Here is a 27,056-nt window from a genome sequence, read left to right on the forward strand (position 1 = left end):
CAAGGAATAAGGCGTCCTCGTTTTACGTGCTTTTCGTTTGACTAAGTATTACTTCAAATATATAAAGATTGTTTGTATAAAAATAACATCATTAGAAAGTGTTTTTTAATACGAATCCAACGATACTAATTACATATAATATAACCAAGATTTTGTTGCTCAATTTTTATGGTCAAAGTTCGTCTTGGAATACGCGTGCGCCTTATTCCTTGGGATGGAGGTAGTATATGTTATTAGTCTAAGTTACTACCTTCATAGTATTAGTGGGTAGAAACTTATATGTGGTGTTATGCATTGTGTCATTTATTATGTTGTAGACTCATTTTGTCTTGGAGTGTGTGATGTTATGGTTTAGTTAGTTACCACTTCACTCTCTTTCTTCGTTCATTGTCATGTCATGTCACCAAATCGTTGGGTTGTGTGATGTTAGTAGCTATCTTACTCCTACTATGAATAGTCTTAGATGTGGGACAAGAAGAGGCGGACGTGGGTATAATAGCAAATTACTATGGTGCGATCGTAATTATGATACGCTTTAGGATTTATATTGGCGTTTCCCCCTTTCTTTGTGTGTTTTGCATAGAATTATTTAGTATATTAATTCTATTTTAGGGCATTTCATAATTCCTCAAAAATGTTTTGAAATGTTTTGAATGGATTTGACATTTGTTATGATCTCAGTATTTGAAATCTTGTTTGAAAGAATTTTACTAGTCTTCTAACACATTTTACTCAATTTTGGAATTTGTCAAAATGACCATTTTGCCCCTAGGGCTTTTAAACTCCCTTGTTTTTTCTTAAATTCTCAAAACATCATAAAAGACGATAAAAATCAACTCGAGGGCATCCACAGGGTCTTGGGGAGTCGGCGAGCTTGGGCGCTGGAGGGTGATGGCGGGCGGCGATGCGGGAGGACGAGAGATTGTCGCGGTTAGTGGCTCGAGGTTACGGGGTGGGGTTGAGTGGATTCGGGAGAGACTCCTCCAGCAGGACATGCGGAGATCTTTACGGGGGCGCGTTGTCTATCTTTTGGGGATGAGCTCGGCCGAGCTGACTCGCGAACCTCAATTTGGGCTTCGTAACCGGGCATGGCTGAGCCCTTTTTCGTATGAGGTGGGCAACACCCGTACACGTGACCCTACCTACCAAACACCCAAACACCCAAATCTCGTCTAGTATGGAATTTTCTGGGTTGAGCCGGGCTACCAAACACATCCTATGTTGCTTACAACATCGATATATGTTGTGTTCACAATTAGCAGACTCAACATGCCATTATTTTAAATGCCGACATAACATCGATAAATGTTGTGTTTACAATTAGCCATTACTTTAAATGCCTACACTTAATGTATTGGCTCAATGCGGAAAATTATCGTATTAATTTTGACAAAAGGTTTGCATGTCTTATGACCTAATTCTTTGCATATTTTGTTAATAATTCTGCTATCGCGTAGGGTGTTATCTAGTTCAAATAAAAGGGAGCACCTTGGTAATTCTGGTGGGTTCTGGATTTTTTTTGAAAAGACTGGGTTCTGGAATATAAGTTCAAGAAATTTTCACACTAGACTTGGACCAAATTCAAATAAACACCAAATTTGGTTAAATGTTGTTTAAATCCATGAAATTTAGGCGAGATAATCCGAAATAATTTCCAAATTTAGGAGAAGTTAGCCGTCTCGTAAACAATTTGCTTAAACCTGAATTGAAAATCACGACTCTCAGTTCTGGCTTGGACAAAGATTATCATGTCATAAATGTCCATAGTAGCAAGATACTAGAGCACACTAGTTTAGACGGAAGCCCGGTTTTGAATTAACGAAGTCATCAACCGGCTAGGAGTTACACCAGAAGTTATAATACACGCGCGCCAAGCGCACAACGAAACACAAAACAGAAGACCAGCTGAAGCACCAGCTTAAACTATAAAGAGGGAGCCTTGTCTTCTGCAGCACCAGAGCAATCACGACCAAGTCCACGCCAACAAACCTCCACCGCACCAAGACTGCAATCCACGAGGAACTCAACGACGGGCCAATTACCTACCAGAGCTTGAGGAACCAAAGGAGGGGGGTCTAGCGGTGATGCCTCCAAGAAGGTGAATGGCGCGAGAATGCGTCATCGTCATCGGCAGAAACAAAGGTCCTGCAAATTTTTCACCCAGACCCGAGAGCCACCACCCCTGGAGCTCGGGCTGGGTCTAGACCAAAAACACAACATCTTCCCCTAGCATTGGGATAAGCACATCGGCAAGAGCTACGACCAGACGCCGCCCTAGCAAAGCCCCCCAAGACGCTAGGAAGGGCATCAGCTACCGCAGCAAACCGTGTAAAAGCAGGCATGCCGACGCTGCGAGTGGACTGCGACACCAGCGAGAGGTCACAGGGTGAACCACAAGACACTACACAAGACACTACTAGAGAAGCAAGCACAAAGTGAGGGCCCCAGGGAGAGCAGATTGGGGCGGAGGGACAGAGTCCATCACTTCGAACATGAGACATCACCAGGACGCCTTCAACAAGGGAGCGACACCCGCAGGTGACGCCGTCACCGGCACAGGCCACAGCCATCTGCAACTATCACCGAGGTCCAAACCCGATCAAAATTCCGGTCGCCATCGCGAGGACGTAGAGCATACAAGGCAGCAATCGCTACCGCGCCCCCAACCAAAGCCGCACAATGAACTAGCCCCAACTAGACTCATAAGCAGGGTGAACGCAAACGCTAGCTGGCAATGCTCGGCCAGACCCAGATCTAGACGTCAACGACGCTAAATCGGCGGCAACCCAACGACCTCACCATCCCCAGGTTGCCAGCACCTGCATGAGAAAACTGGTCGAAGGGAAAACCAGACTACCGCTGCGGGAGCAGCAGCAGTACTGGCCACGCTGCCAACCCGACAAGCATGCGCCGGCCCAGGGACCCATCCTGAATAGCCAACAAGAACATCACCCCCAAGCAACGTCAAAACCGCCGGAGAGACCCGAGATCGCCGGACTCCAACGGCAGTGAAAAGCCAGGTCGCTGGATCCATGCCCTCTGGACCCAGATCAGGCCCGAGAGCAGACCAACATGGCCAGATCCGGCCAGGCCCTAGCAGGCCCAGATCTGGGCCCACAAGCCCAGATCCCGCTGCCACACGCCAACCCTAGGCGACCCAGCCGCCGGTGGACCGAGCAGCGCCGCGCGCGAGCACTCCACGCTGCAGCCGCCGACCACACAGCCCTCCACGGCCGGAGCAGCGCTAGCACGAGCCGGAACCGGCGCGCATCACCGCGGCAAGGGCGAGACCCACCCCATCGGGCCTTCCAGGCACGCGGTGGGAGGAGAAAACCGCTGCCGCTAGCACCGCCCGGGCTTTGCCCGACGGCTTTCGCTTCCGGTGGTGGCGGGGGGAAGGGTGGGGGTAAAGGAGGGGGAGACGGGGGCGCCCCGGTCGCTCCGAGGGGGGAGCGACGGGAGCAAGAGGGTTCTTCCCTTTGTCACTAGAGCACACTAGTAGCAAGGAAAACATGCGAAAAGGAATTTCTTCTCCCAATTATAAGATTATTAGATATATTTTAACCACACATTAGCACGACCAAGGTACCACCACCTTTAACAGAGGAGGAATACGCTAATTTTAAGATGACGAAGCATGGATTCCTCATTGACAGCAAATAGCTCCGGTCCGAGATTGTTTTAATCGAGCGCCAAGTGCTTCCCGCAGAAGAGGCAATAGCACACGCCCTTTAAGCCGCCTTTGATGCACCTGTGTTCCTTTACACGAGCGCGGAGCAGCTTCGCCTCCACCCAGCACCCTGCCTTGCAGCTCCAATCTTTGCAGAACGGTAACAACGGTGTCCCATATTTGCACACCTCTGGCCGGCCAGATGAATTAACACAACAACATAAAAGAATCAATCATATAGCGAAAAGAACACAGTGAAATGGGATCCAGCAAGGAACACGAACCGCCGTCGCCCGCCGAAATAGATGTAGGGTTTGCGTGCAAGATCGCGAGTACTAAGAGAAAGCAGAGAGCGGCACGTCTCGTGTCCATGATCGATCCCTGTCTACGAGCTTAGTCTGCTAGCAGACTCTCTCGGCACCTTTTGCGATGCGCAGTTCTTCGAAATGAATGTGTGTAGGGTGGCGTAATTATATAGGAATTCCTTGCAATTAACTGCACGGAAGAGTCGAGGATCTAGCTACGGTTTTTGTTATCCAGCTAATGACAATACTACATGCAGCTAAACCCAGGTCATTTCATTCCTCTTGTGTCTCTTTGGTCAATTCATTTTTGGTATCCAGCTAATGACTATACCAAATGTTGTTAGCCCATGTTATTTCATTCCTCTTGTGGTTATTTTGTCCATTCATTTTTTGTTATCCAGCTAATGACTATACCACATGCAGTTAAGCCCATGTTATTTCATTCCTTTTGTGGTCTTTGGTACTCATTTTTGTTATCCAGCTACACATGTAATTAAGCGCATGTTATTTCATTCCTCGTGTGGCTGGTCCCTTAATTTGTTTTCGTATCCACCTAATGAATATGATACATGTAATTAAGCCAGTGTTATTTCAGTCCTCTTGTGGTTGTTTGGGTTATTCGTTTTTGCTAATGACATGCTTTGAGAGTTATGGAAACAGTTTCTTTGGAGCTTTGTCCCTCAGGCATTTGAACCTGAGTGGCAGGCCATTTATAGACCTTGGCGAGTTCCTGGGCATAAATGCAAACCGTAATGGCAGTGTAAAAGTACGTAATACGATCATGCGGTTTCAATATACTCCGATGAATCCCAAGTTCCTTCGATCTTGTATTTATAGAAGTATGCACTTTGCGGTGCTAGCAGTATAAGGACGTGTTCAAGTCGTATATAAGTCAGATGTTATACGTGAACTACTCTAGCTCTAATACCCTCCCTTAATCACAACTTACTCAGGTTGAGATTATATTTAATCTGTTCGAAGTTATGAAATGGAAGTGGCGTTGTAAAACCATTAGCAACTTGATCTTTGGAAGAAACAAAACGAATCCCCAACTGTTTATTGAGGACCATCTCTCTGACAAAATGAAAATCAATCTCTATGTGCATAGCTCTTGCACGAAATACATGATTTGCTCATAAATATGTTGCTCCTATATTATCGCACCATAAGCATGGTGTCCGAGTCAACTTGACTCCAAGCTCCTCAAGTAATGATTGTATCCACATCTCCTCAGCCATAGCATTAGCCACAAATTTGTACTCTCCTTCAGTGCTGGACCTAGAAACTGTAGCTTGTTGATCGACCATCATCAACACAACACAGCCTGCGCAATCAGCATCTGAAAAAATACTGACTAGTGTAGAGTTGGACTTTATCAATGTCACACCAATACCAAATGTATGCTTAATATACCTCATGTCCCGCTGTTGTTTTCCAGCGCAGAGTAGTGGGAGCATGCAGATGCTGATAGACCTTATTTACTGCATATGAGATGTCAGTCCGCGTGACAGTAAGATACTGCAACACATTTGCCATGCTTCGGTACATACTTGGTGCTATCTTGAGGACCCAACAGTTCTCCTTCATATGCGGTAATTTTTTCTGAAGATGTCAATGGAGTAGGTGCACCCTTACAACCTTGCATACCAACACGTGCAAGAACATCTTGAGCATATTTTACTTCATTCAGCACAAATCTATTGTTAACTTTCTATATTTCAATACCCAAAAAATAGTGGAGATCACCAAGATCCTTAAGGGAAAATTTCTTGCTCAAGTCCTTCAACAAAGCATTTGTTGCAGTTTTTGATGAAGTAGCAACTATAATATCATCCACATAAAAAAGCATAAGATGGTGACAGTGGACTTATCATATATAAACAAGGGCAAGTCAGACAATAAAGCGATGAATCCAAGAAGTATAAAATGGGAACTCAAACGAGAATACCATGCTCGAGGTGCTTGTTTTAGTCCATATAAGGTCTTATCAAGTTTGCAAAAATAGTTCGGCCTTTGCTTGTTTTGAAAACCTGGTGGGTTTTCATATAGACCTCCTCTTACAGAACATCATGTAGAAACGTGTTCTTGACATCCGGTTGTCGCAAACTCAATCCGTCCTTGGAAATAACAATTGCCAAAACAAGCTGAACGATAGCAATTTTCACCACTGGACTGAAAGTGTCTTCATAATCGACACTATAAATTGTTTGAAAACTTTGGCTACTAGTCTAGCCTTGTATCTATGAACCTAGCCATCTGACTTCCTTTTAATTTTATATACCCAACGGAAGTCAATAAAATTTGTACCTTTTCTTTGAGGAACCAACCTCCAAGTTCTATTCTTCGTAAGAGCATCATGCTCCTCATTCATCGATCCTCTCCACTATTCACCTCCCAGTGCAACGTCAAAATTAGCTTGTGCATCCGTATTGCACGACATAAGGTAACGTCTTTATATTGCTTAGGATTGTGTATACCTTTTGAAGATCGAGTGGTTGGGCGAGGAACAAGCCATGCTACAACTCCTGGAGGCGCAGAAGATCTCGTCCCTCTGCAGTTGGCAGCCGCAGGAGGGCTCCTGTCAACTGTGGGTGTCTAAGACTACACAAAGGGTACAATGGATCCCGTGGACGACCATGTGGCTGAAGGAATCACGCTTTGGAGTCACACAGGAACTCGCGGGCGCAGAAGATCCACCATAGAATCCTGTCGCGGATGAGATGGGTGTGTCAGAGCCTGCAACCCTTGTAGCCCCACAATGATTGGGCGTGGGAGAGTTCCCACGCACTCGGTCCGAGGAAGACGCGTGGATCCTGGAGGCGATTCTTCCAAGAAATCCTCCTCGTGTTCTGAACTATCTTCTTCTTTTGATGAATCAATATGTGAGCCATTGTGATCATTTTGGCCACCATCCTGTCCGAAATTTTAGCAATTCTTCCTACAGTACCCTGTTCAAAATTACGAAGTGAGGGGTCAAGCAACAAAATTTGTTATCTAAGTAGGGCACCCGCTGACAAGGGATTAACTTATCAATGCCTACAGATTGTAGACTAGGGTTTAGTTGGAAGTAGAGGGCAAGTAGATCTCGAAGGTTTCAGCCGAAAAGTACTCGACGATTATGAAAACTAGGGTTACGTGAAACAATGAATCGATCCTTTTTTTGTCCCTCGACTCCCCCTTATATAGGAGGCGGAGCCGAGGGATTCATAATACATAAGTTACAGAGTTCGGGAGGGTTTCCAACCCGTCCCGTAAAATTACAAGTATGTATTTCCTAATACAACTCTAGCTTTCCTTAGTATCAACTTGGGCTTCCAAACTTCATATTCATCGAGTCGTGGGCCTTCAGTAAACCCCGGGTACCATCTTTGGCAGGCCCATTGGGGATGCCTATGTCAGTAGCCCCCGAGATTTTGCTTGAATCGAAAAATCAGGGAAAATCTCCAACTTTATAATCATTCAATAACTTTATCACATATCTTTGGATATGCAATTATATATTGTACAGGGATAATAGTAGTTGTGGCTAGTTCATCTGACGGATCAGGTACTAGTTAACTGCTCTAGTGGCAATCCGCAAAAACCTACTTCAAGATCACGTCCCTGGACATGATCTCGGGATACTAGTGTTAACTCGACAGGTGCCGCTTAAGGTCTTACCATCTGTCGAGTCCCAGTCATATTTTATTGGGTACCTAACGCGTCCGTTAGGATTTTTCTTCGTATCTGTTGATACGGAAAAAAGTAGCAAACCAACGTCAGAGACGGTGCCACGCCGCTCAGAACGGATCTGGGGTCTTACCTTCGCAAAGTTTTGCGGCATTCAGAGATTATTCGCAACTTTGGCGCTCTGAGAATATATTGTCGAGTGCTTTTTCGGCTATTGGAATAGCACATTTTATTGAGTCAACGGATGACTTATCTTGCCTTCTCGATGGGAGTATATGTAGAGTTATTTGTATAACTCTAAATATGCTCACTTCTTTTCATAATTTCATCGGGCAGGCGAACAGTGTTCCCGATGGGAGTAGCCCCCGAGGCTACAGCCAAGGACTTGTGCTTGGTTGTAGGCTCAATACTTTAACGCCTTATGCCGCTATATTGTCATTATTTCTCGAGCTTTTCATATCTATCGGGTGCGCGACCAGCGCTCCCGATGGGAGTAGCCCCCGGGGCTATGAACAAATGCTTTCTTTTGATCATAGGCTCTCGCCATTTCTATTTTGTCATACTCGAGTTTTTCTTTTTTTTCCAAAGTAGCCCCCAAGCATTTGATCAAAAACTTGTATTTGATCAAAGGCTCTCGAAATAATCAATAGTCTTTTACTGCCGCCAATTCCATTAATCTTCACAGCCGAGATTTTCGCTTAGCAAGGTGACATCATTACTGACGATAGCCACGATCACTGTATCGGGAAGACGCGAGTACTGCTCTCTCTCTGTCTTGCGGGCCCAAATACCTCATCAATTTGACACGTCGTGCAAGTGGGGGACACACGTCCTCCGCTTTTCCTGGCGCATGCACTGTAGCGCCTGTTCCTTTCCTTCACAGTGAAAATACACTTTTACCCCTTATCCACGTGTACAACATCCATCTCACAATTATTCCATCCAACGGTGCGTCGTTTCGCCCATTCTCTATATAAGGTCGTCTTCTTCCTCCGTTCATCCTTTTGCTTGCGCCGCACCTCTGCTCTTGCTGGCGTGTAGTTGACGTGGGAGTTAGAAATCTATGTAGTGTAACTTTTCTTCAGGTCCCCGGCAACAGCGCCAGAAAAAGAGCTGCTGACGTGGGTGTTGGATTGCAACGGCACCAGAAAGTAGCTTCCTTGTGATGGTAAAGCACTCGTCCGTTGGGAACCCCAAGAGGAAGGTATGATGTGTACAGCAGCAAGTTTTCCCTCAGTAAGAAACCAAGGTTTATCGAACCAGTAGGAGATGAAGGCCACATGAAGGTTGTTGGTGGAGGAGTGTAGTGCGGCGCAACACCAGGGATTCCGGCGCCAACGTGGAACATGCACAACACAATCCAAATACTTTGCCCCAACTTAACAGTGAGGTTTTCAATCTCACCGGCTTGCTGTAAACAAAGGATTAAATGTATGGTGTGGAAAATGATGTTTGTTTGCGAAGAACAGTAAAGAACAATGTTTGTAGTAGATTGTATTCAGATGTAAAAGAATGGACCGGGGTCCACATTTCACTAGTGGTGTCTCTCCAATAAGAAATAGCATGTTGGGTGAACAAATTACAGTTGGGCAATTGACAAATAAAGAGAGCATGACAATCCACATACATAATATGATGAGTAGAGTGAGATTCAATCGGGCATTCCGACAAAGTACATAGACCGCTATCCAGCATGCATCTATGCCTAAAAAGTCCACCTTCGGGTTAGCATCCGCACCCCTTCCAGTATTAAGTTGCAAACAACAGACAATTGCATTAAGTATGGTGCGTAATGTAATCAACACAAATATCCTTAGACAAAGCATCGATGTTTTATCCCTAGTGGCAACAGCACATCCACAACCTTAGAACTTTCTGTCACTGTCCCAGATTTAATGGAGGCATGAACCCACTATCGAGCATAAATACTCCCTCTTGGAGTTACAAGTATCAACTTGGCCAGAGCCTCTACTAGCAACAGAGAGCATGCAAGATCATAAACAACACATATATGATAGATTGATAATCAACTTGACATAGTATTCCATATTCATCGGATCCCAACAAACACAACATGTAGCATTACAAATAGATGATCTTGATCATGATAGGCAGCTCACAAGATCTACAATGATAGCACATGAGGAGAAGACAACCATCTAGCTACTGCTATGGACCCATAGTCCAGGGGTGAACTACTCACACATCGATCCGGAGGCGATCATGGTGATGAAGAGTCCTCCGGGAGATGATTCCCCTCTCAGGCAGGGTGCCGGAGGCGATCTCCTGAATCCCCCGAGATGGGATTGGCGGCGGCGGTGTCTCTGGAAGGTTTTCCGTATCGTGGCTCTCGGCACAGGGGTTCTCGCGACGAAGACTTTAAGTAGGCGGAAGGGCAGGGTTGGAGGCGGCGCGAGGGGCCCACCCCATAGGGCGGCGTGGGCCCCGCTTAGGCCGCGCGGCCCTATGGTGGCGGCGCCTCGTCGCCCCACTTCGTAATCCCTTCGGTCTTCTGGAAGCTTCGTGGAAAAATAAGACCTTGGGCGTTGATTTCGTCCAATTCCGAGAATATTTCCTTTGTAGGATTTCTGAAACCAAAAACAGCAGAAAACAACAACTGGCTCTTCGGCATCTTGTCAATTGGTTAGTGCCGTAAAATGCATAATAATGACATAAAGTGTGTATAAAACATGTGAGTATCATCATAAAAGTAGCATGGAACATAAGAAATTATAGATACGTTTGAGACGTATCAAGCATCCCCAAGCTTAGTTCCTACTCGCCCTCGAGCAGGTAAACGATAACAAGGATAATTTCTGAAGTGACATGCTATCATAATCTTGATCAATACTATTGTAAAGCATATGAGATGAATCAAGTGATTCGAAGCAATGGTAAAGACAATGATTTAAACAACTGAATCATATAGCAAAGACTTTTCATGAATAGTACTTTCAAGACAAGCATCAATAAGACTTGCATAGGAGTTAACTCATAAAGCAATAGATTCTTAGTAGAAAGTTTTGAAGCAACACAAAGGAAGATATAAGTTTCAGCGGTTGCTTTCAACTTCAACATGTTTATCTCATGGATAATTGTCAACACAAAGTAATATGATGAATGCAAATAAGCAAGTATGTAGGAATCAATGCACACAGTTGACACAAGTGTTTGCTTCTAAGATAGAAAGAAGTAGGTAAACTGACTCAACATAAAAGTAAAAGAATGGCCCTTCGCAGAGGGAAGCATGGATTGCTATATTTGTGCTAGAGCTTTTATTTGGAAACATAGAATTTTTTTTGTCAACGGTAGTAATAATTCATATACGTCCAAAACGTATCTACTTTCCCGAACACTTTTGCTATTGTTTTGCCTCTAATTTGTGTATTTTGGATGCAACTAACACGGACTAACGCTGTTTTCAGCAGAACTGTTCTGGTGTCTCGTTTTTGTGCAGAAATCCAACTTTCAGGAAAATCCTCGGAATTTATGCGAAAGGTCCTATTTTTCCAGAAGACTTACGGAGCCAGAAGGGCAAGTCGGGAGGAGGCCCGAGGGCCCCACACCCTAGGGCGGCGCGGCCCTAGTGTGTCGCCCCCTCGGCCGGCCTCCGACGCCCTCCTTTGGACTACTTAACGCCTTCGACCTAAAAACGCACGGGGAGAAGTCGAAGTCGCCAGAAACCCTCCAGAACGCCGCCACATCACGAAACTCCGTCTCGGGGACCAGAAGTCTCTGTTCTGGCACCCCGCCGGGACGGGGAATTGGAGGAGATCATCGCCATCATCACCACCGACGCCTCTCCATCGACCAGCAATGTTTCCCCCATCCATGTGTGAGTAATTCCCCCGCTGTAGGCTGAAGGGGATGGTAGGGATTGGATGAGATTGGTCATGTAATAGCATAAGATTGTTAGGGCATAGTGCCTAGTGTCCGTAATTGGTACTTTGATGATATTGTTGCAACTTGCTATGCTTAATGCTTGTCACTAGGGCCCGAGTGCCATGATCTCAGATCTGAACATGTTATTATTTCATCTTGATATGCATTGTTTTACGATCTTACCTGCAAGTTGTATACACATGTCGCTGTCCGGAACCGAAGGCCCCGAAGTGACAGAAATCGGGACAACCGGAGGGAATGGCGGTGACGTGAGGATCACATGTGTTCACGGAGCGTTAATGCTTTGCTCCGGTACTCTATTAAAATGAGTACCTTAATATCCAGTAGATTCCCTAGAGGCCGGGCTGCCACCGGCTGGTAGGACAATAGATGTTGTGCAAGTTTCTCATTGCGAGCACGTACGACTAAATATGGAACACATGCCTATGGATTGCTTTGTACTTGGACACCGTTTTATTATTATCTGCAAATACCCTCCTTGATTGTTACATGAGTTTCTCTCATCCATGCAACGCCCGTCATCCATCCCTGTGCCTACTGTATTTTAATCCTGCTGTTTACTATAATCACTACTGCTGTCTCTTTTACTCTGCTGCTGTTATTTCACTACTGCTACTGCTATAAAACTGTTACTACTGATAAACTCTTGCGAGCAAGTCTGTTTCCAGGTGCAGCTGAATTGACAACTCCGCTGTTAAGGCTTTCAAGTATTCTTTGTCTCCCCTTGTGTCGAATCAATAAATTGGGTTTTACTTCCCGCGAAGACTGTTGTGATCCCCTATACTTGTGGGTCATCAAGACTATTTTCTGGCGCCGTTTCCGGGGAGCATAGCTTTATTTGGAAGTTCACTTGGATTGATATTGTTCGCTATAAATTCTCCATCATGGGTAAATCTCGCGATCCTAAAGTCGCCATATTACCATCCACTACAAGAAAAGATACAACTCTGAGTACCTCTGCTGCTCTTGATTCACCATCTGTGATAAGTCAGCTTGTTTCACCACCGCAAGCTTCACTTGCTGGTACTTCTGCTGAATCTGAAAACTCTTATAATATTGATAATGTTTCTGCTGTGCTTGATGATAGTGGTTCATTGGGATCTTTTCTAGATGCTACAATTGCTAGGTCTAGACAAATTGAAAATACTGAAACTCCTAATGCTACTACACCTGTTAGTTCACCTGAGTCTGTTGATTATTCTAGTGATGATCCTGATGAGGATTATGTGGAGCTTAATGATGATTTTATTGATAAATGCAATTCTATTACTGATGCAAGTAAAATTAAAAAGTTTCTCGCACAACATACTGTTAGATATAAGCTATCTCTTGATCCTAAATTTGCCACATCTCCTATAAGCATTAAGGATAAAGATTATGATTTTTCTCTTGATCTATCTCATATAGCTATTGTTGAGAAAACACCCTTTTGTGGTACTGAAAAAGAAAGTGCTGTAGAACACATGATTGAACTTTCTTCTATGAGTAGCTTGTTTTCTGATGATGTCAAGATGCGTACTTATTTTGTTGCTAAAATTTTTCCTTTCTCATTAAAGGATGATGCTAAAACTTGGTATAATAATTTGCCTCCTGGTTCTATTAAAAGTCCAACTGATTTGCGTGATGTTTTCTTTCGAAAATACTTTCCTGCTAGTGCTCAACATATTGCTTTACAGAAAATTTATAGATTTGACCAGGAAGATGGAGAGAAATTGCCTAAAGCTTGGGCAAGATTTTGTTCTCTTATCAGAGCTCGACCTGGACATGATTTAGAAAAGAATGATCTACTTGATATATTTTATAGTGGACTAACCATCGATTCTAGAGCATATTTGGATAGTTGTGCTGGTTGTGTTTTCAGGAAAAGAACTCCAGACGAAGCTGAGGAATTATTGGCTAAAATAGGCCGGAATCATGATGATTGGTCTACACCTGAACCAACCTCGACACCAATATTGAAGAAGAGGGGTTTGATTAAATTAAATGATGAAGATATGAGGGAAGCCAAGAAGTCTCTTAAGGAGAAAGGTATTAAATCCGAAGATGTGAAAAACTTACCTCCCATAGAAGATATATGTGAGATAATTCCCCCTTCATCCATGATTGAGGTAAACTCCCTTCAACGCTTTACTAGGGAAGATATTCCGTATTCAAAATCTCCTGCTCAATGCTTAGATGAGTTTGATAATTATATTGTTAAGCAAGAAAATTTCAATATGAGAGTAGAGAATCATCTAATGGAAAATTCTCAAGCTATTAGTGAATCGCATGATATTGTGGGGAGAACCTCCAATGATGTTAAGATGGTTGTTAAACATTTTCATATGATTCAAACTCAAATTGATCAACTCACCAAAGTGCAAAGTGACTTGTTAAAAAATAATTCTAAAGAGAAACATGCTTATGAAGTAACACCTAGAGGCGGTGTTTCTACCCAGGATCCTCTATATCCTGAAGGGCACCCCAAAAGAGTTGAACAAGATTCTCAACGAACTAAAGAAATTAGTGCACCCTCAAAGAAAAAGAAGAAGAAACATAAAAATGTTGTAGAATCCTCTGAACCTGTTAATGATCCTAATAGTATTTCTATTTCTGATGCTGAAACTGAAAGTGGTAATGAACATGATAAAGATAATGATAAGAATGATTCTTCTGATAAAGAAGAGGTTGAAGATGAACCTGAAAAGCATGCTAAAAATAAAAAGTATACTAAAGAAGATTTTATTGCTAAGAAACATGGTAATGAAAGAGAACCGTGGGTTCAAAAGCAAATGCCTTTTCCTGCTAAGAAACTAAAATCAAAGGAAGAAGAACACTATAATAAATTTTGCGATTGGATGAAACCTTTATTCTTGCAAATCCCTTTGACTGATGCTATTAAATTGCCTCCTTATTCAAAGTATATGAAAGATATTGTCACTAACAAAAGGAAAATTCCTAATGAGGAGATTTCCACTATGCTTGCTAATTACTCTTTCAATGGTAAAGTTCCAAAGAAGTTGGGCGACCCAGGTATACCTACTATTCCTTGTTCTATTAAGAATAATTATGTTAGAACTGCTCTATGTGATTTGGGAGCCGGTGTTAGTGTTATGCCTTTTTCTCTTTACAAGAGACTTTATTTAGACAAGTTGATACCTACTGATATATCTTTGCAAATGGCTGGTAAATCTACTGCTATTCCTGTTGGTATATGTGAGGATGTTCCTGTTCAAGTTACTACTAACTGCTTGATATTAACTGATTTTGTTGTGTTGGAAATGCCTGAAGATGATAATATGTCTATTATTCTTGGGAGAACTTTTCTTAACACCGCAGGGGCTATTATTGATTGCAATAAAGGAAAGGTTACTCTCAATGTCGATGATTAGGAGCATACCGTCTATTTGCCCAAGAGGATTGATAAAGTATGTGGAGTTAATACTATTTCTAATATGAGAACTATCAAAGTTGGGACTATTGATTGTCCAATATATGAGCCTAAAGAAGAATACCAAACTCTTATGATTGGATCCATATCAATACAATACAAGGTAACATGATTGATTTGAGGTTTATTTCTTCATATGTTATGTAAAATTTATTTGGTGACAAGACTTGATCAACCTTGTTAACAAATTCATTTTATATGCATAGAGGAGTTAAACAACATCTCTTTCTTCTTCCACTTGTTCTACTTACTATAGCACTTTTGTTTTGCAAAGTTTTTAGTTGTATAGAGATTTCAAAAAATTTCCTGCCCAGTAATAATGAAATTAATACCCAGAAATGTGCATTTTTCAAAGTTTTCAAAAATTCACAAAAATTATACCGTTGGTCTTATTTTTCGACGAGGCATCTGGGAACACCTGGGGATGACCAGTGGGGCACCCCAGGGTGGCACACACCTGGCTGGCGCGGCCAGCAAGGGGGGCGCGCCACCCTGGTGTGTGGGCCCCCCTTTTCCCCACTTTTCCATCTCTTCCTCCCACACTCTTCTCTCTCCCGAAAAAGCTCGCACCAGTTTCCTCTCACTCGTGTTTCTGCTCAAGAACTCTAGATTTCTCGATCTCTTTGCTCAGCCTAGATTTCTTGCTGAAATTTGGCACATTTGCTCCTTGGTATGTGACTCCTCCGATGATCCAAGTAGAATTTTGTTTGGTTGAGTATATCTTGAATATTTTGCTGCTGTAGGTAACATGTTTAGTGAGCTTGCATGCTTGTTCTATGATGTAAAAACTAGTTTTTATGATGATTAGTACTCTAGCAAGTTCCTATAGTAGTTTCCCTCAATTATATGTCACCAAATCAAATTTTATAATGATTGTTGAAAAATTTCAGAAAAGGGAGATGGATAATTACAACTTTGGAGAAGTGTTTGAGAGAGAGACTACAAGCACTGGAAGGCCCTCTAGAACCGCCACTCGATTCAGGCAATCCTATAATGAGGATATCATCGCGCCAAGCTTCGATCCCGAAGAAGACGATGGAGTCCCTAATGCTTCATTTTTCTCATGTTATGATTTTTTGAGTAATGCAGGGTTGATGGATGATTTCTTGACCCTCATTGGCAAGCCGGGTTTAACCACCTATATGGAAGATGAAAGGGAGCAATACTATATGCTCACTAAAATCTTTGTGGAGAGCTTCAAGTTCAACAATAAGCACTACCACCCGACAGTTGCATTCAAGATCTATGGTAAAGCCATTACTATGACGTTGAAAGATTTTTGTGCTGCATTGGGTATTGCCCCTGTAGGTACCGCAAAGAGGATTGAGGACAATCCGAGGGTTTTGCTTGAGCTTTACCACGAGATCACCAACGATGATTGCCGCACCATTCAGCGTGGCGAGATAAGAAATATCCAACTCCCCGCCATTAAGTATTTTTCTTATTACCTTGCTACTAGCATTCTTGGTAGGGAGAACACTAGCAATATTTCTAGCTATCATCTTGCTTTCTTAATTGCTGCACTCACTGGAGAGACACCTTATCATCTTGGTGCTCTTATTGCTCGCCGCTTGTCTAGCAAGGGGCCTATTTTTGGAGAAATTATTGCATCACGCATTTTAGCACATCTAGAATTTCCTGTTGACCCTACTGATGTGCCATTAACTCCTATAAGACTTGATATTGCTGCTATGAAGAGCCATCAATTTGTTACAACTGATTCTAGTTCAGACAATATGGTCTATAGAATGTTGTTTGCTGACGGGGATGAGAGGGAAATCCCTTTGCCACAACCAGATTTGTTCAGTATTGACAGGAAACCATGGTCGCGCTCTAAGGAGGAGGTGGATGAGAAGATGAAGATACAAGACTTCCACCAGCAGCATGACTCCGCAGACGCCGAGCCCTCCTACGACTACACCGTCACGTATCCGGGTGCTTCTTCTAGCACATACCCGGAATATGATCCATCTTCGTCGTACTACGGAGGTGCTACTTCATGGGCACCATGGGATTGATCTCCACTTAGGCCAAAATCCTAAGCTTGGGGGGAGGTATACCGGCATCACTCATTCTTTGCATATTATGGTTGTTGGATACTTGTATATACTTGTTTTGCTTCTTTGAGTGGTTTTCTAATGAGAGGGAGATGATATTTGGGGAAGTGCTGCCTGAAAACAGGTTCTGGACTGTCACCATAAAAATTCTCAAAAACAGCCAGAGCGTTATTTTGCGAAGCCAATTTTTTTGCATGTTCCCCAGGTTGTTATCTAACTTTCATTCGTTGAACATTTTTCGATTTGAGCAGCGGAAGAATTTCTTAAAAATCGATTACTGTACTGATGTCAAGCTTGATGAATTCCTGCTCCTTTGTGTTTATGTGACTTTTCTAGTTTTCATTTTCTTGTTTTTTCTTTGTTTCTTTCCTAAAACACAAAAAGACCAAAAATATTTATGTTGTTTCTCTTCACCATTTGTTTATTTTAGTTTCTTACTTTTATTTTAATTTATTAGCTATCGTTGGTTTGCTATAAGAAAATCCAAAAAGATGTTGCTTTGTTTGCTTGTTTCCTTTCGTTCTTGTTTCTAATTCGGAAACACCAAAAATATTTGCTGTTCTTCTTTGGTTTTGTAAAGTTCATTATGATTTCAATGGTCTTTGGTGGCTGGAGCGTGGTTTTCATTCCATATTATTCAAGCTACACAAGTGAAAGGCAATAATGACGATCTACGACAATTCGACTGTGGTGAGAGGCTGATATGAACTCTATTTGTTTTCATTTTTGTACATATACTCATCCATGTGAGCGTGCTTAGTTGGTTCATATGAGGTATATATCAATTAAAAAAGTCTAGTAGTTCATGATCTCTCATGATTAGCACCAATTTATTAATATGAGTAGCATGTCATGGATGTTTGCTTGCATTGTTTTATTCATAAATAGGTATGACATTGTGGTATCCTCCTCTGAATAATTCATTTGAATCGACTTGGCACATGCTCACGCATGCATATGACTGAACAAAAGTAAACTAAGCCTCGATGACTTAATTTTCTTCAGAGTTCTTGTATCATTTTTATGCCTCAGTTAATTTATTTTGCCGCAAGCATGATTATGACAGTTACTGCTCTCTTGATTGTCGCTCCCCAGTCTATTGCTAGCATTCACTTGTACTGAGCGGGAACGCTGCTCGTGCTTCCAAACCCCTGAAAACCAAGTTATTCCAAAGTGTCCATCATAAATACCTATGCATGGCATTTCAAACCATTCCAAGTAAATTCTCATGCGCTATCTTTAAAATCTTCAAGATGCTTCTCAATCTATACCTAATAATAAAGGAAAAAGTGTTTCCGTGGTTTGGTTCGGTTTGGTACGTCAATGAAATTGCCCTTGAAGTTGATAAAAATTACCCACCATGCCACCCGTAAGTCAGAAAAAAACGTTTTAAGGTGGAAAAATATTGTGTTTGCCCCGTAGGATCCTTTCCACGTCAATCACAACAACGAGTTGTTCCATGATGCATAAGAGCCAGATTCCAACACGTAAGAAAAAAATAACCGGATGCCAAGACATGACGGTAGGGAACTGGAACTCGGTCGGTCGCGTTGCTAACACTTGATAAATATAGAGTACTACGTACTTAAAGTACATAGACGTGAGGCAAGGATCAAACAATAGATCGAGCGAAGAGAACGAAAAACAACGACGATGCTACGATACGCGGCGACGAAGCAGGAGCCAATAGCCTGCCGATACGAACTAAAAACATTATGCGGAAGCCTCCGGGCGACGAAGGGAAGACCAACAACAGCGTTAGATGCTGCACAAGGCCGCCAACACGAACAAAGAGACGATGCGTGAGCTGTTCGCCTTCTTAGGCTCCCCAAAATAGCACCTCCTCTACGCGGTCAATGCTGGGCTGATCGCCTAGATTCGGACGTGCCTGCAAAACTCTCCTTGGGCTTCTGATGTCTACGGGAGCTTCTATTCTTGTAGACAGTGTTGGGCCTCCAAGAGCAGAGGTTTGTAGAACAGCAGCAAGTTTCCCTTAAGTGGATCACCCAAGGTTTATCGATCTCAGGGAGGAAGAGGTCAAAGATATCCCTCTCATGCAACCCTGCAACCACAAAGCAAGAAGTCTCTTGTGTCCCCAACACACCAAATAGGTGCACTAGTTCGGCGAAGAGATAGTGAAATACAGGTGATATGAATAAATAGTAGCAGTAGCAACGGCACCAGAAAAGTGCTTTGCCCAGGACAGTAAACAAGTAGTAGTAACGCAGCAGTAGTAACGCAGTAAAACAGTAAACAAGCAGCGATAGCAGTATTGGAAACAAGGCCTAGGGATCAGACTTTCACTAGTGGACACTCTCAACATTGATCACATAACAGAATAGATAAATGCATACTCTACACTCTTGTTGGATGATGAACACCATTGCGTAGGATTACACGAACCCTCAATGCCGGAGTTAACAAGCTCCACAATTCAATGTTCATATTTAAATAACCTTAGAGTGTACGATAGATCAACAACTAAACCAAGTACTAACATAGCATGCACACTGTCACCTTCATGCTAAGAAAGGAGGAATAGATCATATCAATACTATCATAGCAATAGTTAACTTCATAATCTACAAGATATCATAATCATAGCATACGCCAAGTACTAACACGGATGCACACACTGTCACCATTACACCGTGCAGGAGGAATAAAACTACTTTAATAACATCACTAGAGTAGCACACAGATAAATTGTGATACAAAACACATTGCAATCATAAAGAGATATTAATAAGCACTTCACTATGCCATTCATAACAGTGAATAAGTATTCTGTGAAATATAGCCTAAGAGACCCACACGGTGCACACACTGTCACCTTTACACATGTGGGACAAGGAGTCTCCGGAGATCACATAAGTAAAACTCACTTGACTAGCATAATGACATCTAGATTACAAGCATCATCATATGAATCTCAATCATGTAAGGCAGCTCATGAGATTATTGTATTGAGGTACATAGGAGAGAGATGAACCACATAGCTACCGGTACAGCCCCGAGCCTCGATGGAGAACTACTCCCTCCTCATGGGAGACAGCAGCGGTGATGAAGATGGCGGTGGTGTCGATGGAGAAGCCTTCCGGGGGCACTTCCCCGTCCCGGCAGCGTGCCGGAACAGAGACTCCTGTCCCCCAGATCTTGGCTTCGCGATGGCGGCGGCTACAGAAGGTTTCTGCGGGTTTCGTCGAACGTATCAGGGTTTTCGCGACGGAGGCTTTAAATAGGCGGAAGGGAGGCGTCAGAGGGCTTGTGGGGCCACCACACCATAGGGTGGCGCGGCCAGGGCCTGGGCCGCGCCACCTGCATGTGTGGGGCCCACAAGGCCGTCCTCTGGCGGCTCTCGGGTGTTCTGGAAGCTCCCGGGGATTCTAAGATGCTGGGCGTTGATTTCGTCCAATTCCGAGAATATTTCCTTACTAGGATTTCTGAAACCAAAAACAGCAGAAAACAGGAACTGGCACTGCGGCATCTCGTCAATAGGTTAGTTCCGGAAAACGCATAAATATGTCATAAAGTATGCATAAAACATGTAGATATCATCAATAATGTGGCATGGAACATAAGAAATTATCGATACGTCGGAGACGTATCAGCATCCCCAAGCTTAGTTCTCGTCGTCCAGCAGTAAACGATAACAAAGATAATTTCTGAAGTGACATGCCATCATAACTTTGATCATACTATTGTAAGCACATGTAATGAATGCAGTGATCAAAACAATGGTAATGACATGAGTAAACAAGTGAATCATAAAGCAAAGACTTTTCATGAATAGTACTTTCAAGACAAGCATCAATAAGTCTTGCATAAGAGTTAACTCATAAAACAATAATTCAAAGTAAAGGCATTGAAGCAACACAAAGGAAGATGAAGTTTCAATGGTTGCTTTCAACTTGTAACATGTATATCTCATGGATAGTTGTCAATGCAAAGCAATATAACAAGTGCAATATGCAAGTATGTAGGAATCAATGCACAGTTCACACAAGTGTTTGCTTCTTAAGGTGGAGAGAGATAGGTGAACTGACTCAACAATAAAAGTAAAAGAAAGGCCCTTCACAGAGGGAAGCATTGATTGCTATATTTGTGCTAGAGCTTTGGTTTTGAAAGCAAGAAACAATTTTGTCAACGGTAGTAATAAAGCATATGAGTTATGTAAATTATATCCTACAAGTTGCAAGCCTCATGCATAGTATACCAATAGTGCCCGCACCTTGTCCTAATTAGCTTGGATTTACATGGATTATCATAGCATAGCACATGTTTCAACCAAGTGTCACAAAGGGGTACCTCTATGCCGCCTGTACAAAGGTCTAAGGAGTAAGCTCGCATTGGATTTCTCGCTTTTGGTTATTCTCAACTTAGACATCCATACCGAGACAACATAGACAACAGATAATGGACTCCTCTTTAATGCATAAGCATTCAACAACAGATAATATTCTCATAAGAGATTGAGGTTTGTTGTCCAAACTGAAACTTCCACCATGGATCATGGCTTTAGTTAGCGGCCCAATGTTCTTCTCTAACAATATGCATACTCAAACCATTTGATCATGATAAATCACTCTTACTTCAGACAAGACGAACATGCATAGCAACTCACATGATATTCAACAAAGAAATAGTTGATGGCGTCCCCAGAAACATGGTTATCGCACAACAAGCAACTTAATAAGAGATAAAGTGCATAAGTACATATTCAATACCACAATAGTTTTTAAGCTATTTGTCCCATGAGCTATATATTGTAAAGGTAGAGAATGGAAATTTTAAAGGTAGCACTCAAGCAATTTACTTTGGAATGGCGGAGAAATACCATGTGGTAGGTAGGTATGGTGGACACAAATGGCATAGTGGTTGGCTCAAGGATTTTGGATGCATGAGAAGTATTCCCTCTCGATACAAGGTTTAGGCTAGCAAGGTTATTTGAAACAAACACAAGGATGAACCGGTGCAGCAAAACTCACATAAAAGACATATTGTAAACATTATAAGACTTTACACCGTCTTCCTTGTTGTTCAAACTCAATACTAGAAATTATCTAGACCTTAGAGAGACCAATTATGCAAACCAAATTTTAGCAAGCTCAATGTATTTCTTCATTAATAGGTGCAAAGTATATGATGCAAGAGCTTAAACATGAGCACAACAATTGCCAAGTATCACATTATCCAAGACATTTTACCAATTACTACATGTAGCATTTTCTGTTTCCAACCATGTAATGATGAACGAAGCAATCAACCTTCGCCATGAACACTAAAAGTAAAGCTAAGAACACATGTGTTCATATGCAACAGTGGAGCGTGTCTCTCTCCCACACAAGCATGATGTAATACAATTTATTCAAACACAAACAAAAATAAAAGCACACAGACGCTCCAAGTAAAGCACATAAGATGTGACCGAATAAAAATATAGTTTCAAGAGAAGGAACCTGATAATTTGTCGATGAAGAAGGGGATGCCTTGGGCATCCCCAAGCTTAGATGCTTGAGTCTTCTTGAAATATGCAGGGATGAACCATCGGGGCATCCCCAAGCTTAGACTTTTCACTCTTCTTGATCATAGTATATCATCCTCCTCTCTTGACCCTTGAAAACTTCCTCCACACCAAACTTAAAGCAAACTCATTAGAGGGTTAGTGCATAATCAAAAACTCACATGTTCAGAGGTGACACAATCATTCTTAACACTTCTGGACATTGCTCAAAGCTACTGGAAGGTAATGGAACAAAGAAATCCACCCAACACAGCGAAAGAAGCAATGCGAAATAAAAGGCAGAATCTGTCAAAACAGAACAGTCCGTAAAGACGAATTTTTAATAAATACTTCCCTTGCTCAAATCAGAAAACTCAAAACTAATGAAAGTTGCGTACATATCTGAGGAACACGCACATAAATTGGCATATTTTTCTGAGTTACCTACAGAGAAAACAGCCCAGATTCGTGACAGATAGAAATCTGTTTCTGCGCAGAAATCCAAATCTAGTATCAACCTTCGATTAGAGGCTTCACTTGGCACAACAAATCACAAAACTAAGATAAGGAGAGGTTGCTACAGTAGTAAACAACTTCCAAGACACAAATATAAAACAAAGTACTGTAGCAAAATAACACATGGGTTATCTCCCAAGAAGTTCTTTCTTTATAGCCATTAAGATGAGCTCAGCAGTTTTAATGATGCACTCGCAAGAAATAGTATTTGAAGCAAAAAGAGAGCATCAAGAGGCAAATTCAAAGCACATTTAAGCCTAACATGCTTCCTATGAAAAGGAATCTTGTACACAAATAAATTCATGAAGAGCAAAGTGACAAGCATAGGAAGATAAAACAAGTGTAACTTCAAAATTTTCAGCACATAGAGAGGTGTTTTAGTAACATGAAAATTTCTACAACCATATTTTCCTCTCTCATAATAACTTTCAGTAGCATCATGAGCAAACTCAACAATATAACTATCACATAAAGCATTCTTATCATGAGTCTCATGCATAAAATAATTACTACCCACATAAGCATAATCAATTTTATTAGTAATAGTGGGAGCAAATTCAACAAAGTAGCTATCAAATATAGGAGGCATATTGTAATCGTAATCAAATTTATCCTCCATAACAGGTGGCAACAAAAGACTACTATCATTATAATCATCATAAATGGGAGGCAAAGTATCATCAAAGTAAATTTCCTCCTCAATTCTTGGGGGACTAAAAAGATCATGGTCATCAAAACCAGCTTCCCCAAGCTTAGAATTTTCCATATCATTAGCAACAAAGGTGTTCAAAGTATTCATACTAATATGTTCCATGGGTTTTTTAATTTTCGGATCAAACCATCCATGTTTTAAATCAGGAAATAGAATAAGAAGCTCATTGCTGTCCATTATGCCAACCTAGTGTAAACAAGAAACAAAAAGATGCAATTGCAGGATCTAAAGGAAATAGCTTCGAGCACAAACACAATGGCACCAGAAAAGTACTGTTACCTGGAACCGGAGTATGAGTGCCTTTTACCTTTCCTCCCCGGCAACGGCGCCAGAAAAGTGCTTGATGTCTACGGGAGCTTCTATTCTTGTAGACAGTGTTGGGCCTCCAAGAGCAGAGGTTTGTAGAACAGCAGCAAGTTTCCCTTAAGTGGATCACCCAAGGTTTACCGATCTCAGGGAGGAAGAGGTCAAAGATATCCCTCTCATGCAACCCTGCAACCACAAAGCAAGAAGTCTCTTGTGTCCCCAACACACCAAATAGGTGCACTAGTTCGGCGAAGAGATAGTGAAATACAGGTGATATGAATAAATAGTAGCAGTAGCAACGGCACCAGAAAAGTGCTTTGCCCAGGACAGTAAACAAGCAGTAGTAATGCAGCAAAGAGTAACGCAAAGAAACAAAGAAACAAGCAGCGATAGCAGTATTGGAAACAAGGCCTAGGGATCAGACTTTCACTAGTGGACACTCTCAACATTGATCACATAACAGAATAGATAAATGCATACTCTACACTCTTGTTGGATGATGAACACCATTGCGTAGGATTACACGAACCCTCAATGCCGGAGTTAACAAGCTCCACAATTCAATGTTCATATTTAAATAACCTTAGAGTGTACGATAGATCAACAACTAAACCAAGTACTAACATAGCATGCACACTGTCACCTTCATGCTAAGAAAGGAGGAATAGATCATATCAATACTATCATAGCAATAGTTAACTTCATAATCTACAAGATATCATAATCATAGCATACGCCAAGTACTAACACGGATGCACACACTGTCACCATTACACCGTGCAGGAGGAATAAAACTACTTTAATAACATCACTAGAGTAGCACACAGATAAATTGTGATACAAAACACATTGCAATCATAAAGAGATATTAATAAGCACTTCACTATGCCATTCATAACAGTGAATAAGTATTCTGTGAAATATAGCCTAAGAGACCCACACGGTGCACACACTATCACCTTTACACACGTGGGACAAGGAGTCTCCGGAGATCACATAAGTAAAACTCACTTGACTAGCATAATGACATCTAGATTACAAGCATCATCATATGAATCTCAATCATGTAAGGCAGCTCATGAGATTATTGTATTGAGGTACATAGGAGAGAGATGAACCACATAGCTACCGGTACAGCCCCGAGCCTCGATGGAGAACTACTCCCTCCTCATGGGAGACAGCAGCGGTGATGAAGATGGCGGTGGTGTCGATGGAGAAGCCTTCCGGGGGCACTTCCCCGTCCCGGCAGCGTGCCGGAACAGAGACTCCTGTCCCCCAGATCTTGGCTTCGCGATGGCGGCGGCTACAGAAGGTTTCTACGGGTTTCGTCGAACGTATCAGGGTTTTCGCGACGGAGGCTTTAAATAGGCGGAAGGGAGGCGTCAGAGGGCTTGTGGGGCCACCACACCATAGGGTGGTGCGGCCAGGGCCTGGGCCGCGCCACCTGCATGTGTGGGGCCCACAAGGCCCTCCTCTGGCGGCTCTCGGGTGTTCTGGAAGCTCCCGGGGATTCTAAGATGCTGGGCGTTGATTTCGTCCAATTCCGAGAATATTTCCTTACTAGGATTTCTGAAACCAAAAACAGCAGAAAACATGAACTGGCACTGCGGCATCTCGTCAATAGGTTAGTTCCGGAAAACGCATAAATATGTCATAAAGTATGCATAAAACATGTAGATATCATCAATAATGTGGCATGGAACATAAGAAATTATCGATACGTCGGAGACGTATCAGCTTCCCAGACAGGTTATTGTTGTTGCGCGGCTAGAGTTTCTCGTGTACGATTTTGAACGGAATTATTAGGTCTAGAGTTCAAACGGAATTTCTTCTGCGCGATTTGTTTGGTATTCTCCTGCGTGATTTGATAGAAATTTTCCATTGAAGATCATAGTTAATTGCTGAGGAAATCTATGATGGAGCGCAGCGCCATCACGCACAATGATCGATTCTAGACGCACCGGCTTCTTCTTCGGGCATCGCCGCTCGAGTAGCTAGGCCATGGCCGCTAGGAGCAGTATGGTCGCCCTTCACGGAGGTGCGATGCTGGAGCGGATGTTCTGGGGCGGTCCGGGATCACAACGCGGATCGTGATGTTGAATTGTTCGAAGCCATGGTCAACGGCCTCCTCTGATGCTGGTGATGACTGATGATACGCTTCCGGATGCGTTGGCATAGCGCGCGAGACAACACTGTCCTGTGATTTCTCTGCTTGACATGTCCAGCACATGTCGTATCTGCATCGAGGTTTCATATAGCCTTACTGAGAGAGACCTACCCTTTCTGGAAGGGCATGGCTAGGAGACTACTTATTGTTGTGAGGTTTCTCAAACAATTATTCATGCAGACTATAAAATTTGGTTTCACTTCCTGTGAACAGTTATCTAAACTGCGATATGCATCTATCTATCAATCAAGCTCAAGACATCCAACAGGAATTTCAGAGTAAATAAAGGAAGGTGATTTATTTAGAAGTTAGATTTGGATAGGTCCCTGAAGTGGATAAAAAAACATTTACTATTCACATGTCCGTATGACAATTTCGACAATCAATATGTCTCCATGTGCTAGCTTTCATTTGCTTAATTTGGTTGCACTGAGGCTACGTTTAGTCGTTTACATTGGTTGATCAATTTTAGGGAAAAATTTGATTCGTGACAAAAAACAATTTAGAAAATTATGTCACCCGGTGCAACGCACGGGCAAATTTACTAGTTTGTGTTAATGTTTTATAGCTCATGAGGAAGTATGTGGTGTTATCTTTCAACCTTGTCATTTACTCTTGACGGACTTTCATAATGGACTAGTGGCACATCCGCTTATCCAATAATTTTGCAAAAAGAGCTGGCAACGGGGTTCCCAGCCCCGATTAATCAAACTTCATTAATAATTCTCTTCACATGTTTTGCTCTGATTCATCAGTAAGCAACTTAATTTTGCAAATTGACACTCCTCCATGGTATGAGATTGATGGAAGGCACCCGA

The 27,056-nt window shown here is 42.4% G+C and overlaps 1 long non-coding RNA gene across 1 annotated transcript; it reads right to left on the reverse strand.

Moving 5' to 3' along the window:
- Positions 1-3,516: 3,516 nt before the first annotated feature.
- On the reverse strand, positions 3,517-4,096 carry LOC127313374 (uncharacterized). Its single transcript, XR_007858948.1, has 2 exons — positions 3,955-4,096; positions 3,517-3,860 (listed from the first exon to the last, which is right to left on the reverse strand). It is a non-coding gene; the product is annotated as an uncharacterized lncRNA (long non-coding RNA).
- Positions 4,097-27,056: the final 22,960 nt, after the last annotated feature.

Source organism: Lolium perenne, chromosome 7, assembly GCF_019359855.2.
Source record: "Lolium perenne isolate Kyuss_39 chromosome 7, Kyuss_2.0, whole genome shotgun sequence".
NCBI classification, from domain to species: domain Eukaryota; kingdom Viridiplantae; phylum Streptophyta; class Magnoliopsida; order Poales; family Poaceae; genus Lolium; species Lolium perenne.